Genomic DNA, 1858 nt, shown 5'->3' with positions numbered 1-1858 from the left:
AGAAGAAGAAGAAGAAGAAGTAGAAGAAGAAGAAGAAGAAGAAGAAGAAGAAGAAGAAGAAGAAGAAGAAGAAGAAGAAGAAGAAGAAGAAGAAGAAGAGTCAACAGAATGGTGTGCAGCTGCACCTGACAGGATTTTTTATTTTTGTGTTTTAGGTGGAATTTTAGGTTCAAATTGTTCCCATATCAGATAAGCAGCTGGCTGGCCTGTCAAACAATCTATGGTTAATGAGTCCCAGGAGATTTTGCCACTTAAATAAGACCTGCAGTTTTTATGGGATTGTGGTAAGATTAAAAATGTATAAAAAAAATACATTAAGGCCTGGGACAAGATGGAGAACTTTAGGAGTTTATTTGTTGGACTGAAATTTTAAAAAGAGTCATTTTAGGAGACCATTAGGTCTCAGTTAAACTGGCTACGCGGGATCTATCAGGAACATGGAAATTCTATTTAATGTCTATTTGAAGAGCGCAGCAGTGTGTATTCTAAGAAGTGAATGTATGTGTGTGTATTGGTTACAACCAGTAATGTCTGTAACTCTCAGGAGAGTGTAAACCAAAAGGTATGTAACAGTCTCAGTTTCTAGAAGAGCCCAGTAGGTAGCCAGTCATTTGTTATTTTGATGATGTACTGCATGAGGCTGAGGGAAGCAATTTCTTGCATCAGAAGCACTTGGGCAATTAATGGCTATCGTAAGTGGTCCAGAGACTACAGGAGGCATGAGAAGAGGATGCCACCATCTCTACAGTGAAGGAGTTTGTGAGTGCTCTAACAGGAGTGTTTGAAAGTAAAATTTATAAATGTGGAATATGTTGTTACCAGAACCCAGAGAGTACTCAAAGATGTTGGACTTACATGTTCTTAATGAGGGCATCAAATACATCTCCTTGAAAGAGGATGCCATTAATGTAATGTCATACCTGTGTTCCTGGAGAAAGATAGATGCGGTTAAGATCTTGCCTGCAAAGATTGTTTGTAAGCAAAGCTGTTAAGGTACCCCATGGGCAGCCTGTAAAGGGTGTCTTACGTCCCTTTAGAGGAAGAGGTAAAATGTAGTTGAGAGGATGTTGAAATAGGCACTGAGCAGACCATGTTAGACAAATCTATAAGGGTAAAATATTTACTGATTTTAAATGTAGGAGTGGATATTGTGTATGGGCGGGGGGGTCTTGATGGATGTGAACACAGAATTAACTTTGTAGTAATCTACCATAAGGCATCCTTTACTTTTTCCAGATTTAGAATCGAGCAAAATTGGGCTGTCAAATGGAGAAGCAGTGGGGACAACCATCCCATTATTAATCGGTTTTATATAATAAATTTTAATCTTTGAAGGCCCTGTTTTAGTCACATTGGGCAATACTATTTTAACTATGGGTTCATGGGATCCCATTTCATCAAGCCAATTTATAAGTGTTGTTAAAGTGAATTAAAGTGAAGACCAGGCCCTGAGCAGATGAAGTGACTTTAACTTTTCTTGATTTGCAAACATAAACAAAACTTAACTTGAACTGTTTCTTGTAAATGCCTATATTAAAGAAAAATAGAACTTATACTCAACCAATCAGAAAAAGCTAACAAACTTACATAACTAGAGATTATAGCAGCTAACAAACTTATATAAGTAGAGATATATATGTTGTCAAAAGAGTCAAACTCTGTAAAATATTTTAAGATATTTATTCTGAGCCAAATATGAGTGACCAATGGCCTGTAACACAACCCTCAGGAGATCCTGAGAACATATGCCCAAGGTGGTCAGGCCCCAATTTGGTTTTATGTATTTTAGAGAGACATAAGGCATCAATCAATACATGTACAAGGTACATTGGTTCAGTCTGGAAAGGTGGGACAACTG

This window comes from Piliocolobus tephrosceles, chromosome 12, assembly GCF_002776525.5.
Source record: "Piliocolobus tephrosceles isolate RC106 chromosome 12, ASM277652v3, whole genome shotgun sequence".
NCBI lineage: Eukaryota > Metazoa > Chordata > Mammalia > Primates > Cercopithecidae > Piliocolobus > Piliocolobus tephrosceles.
Note: the sequence above shows the minus strand (reverse complement) of the source record.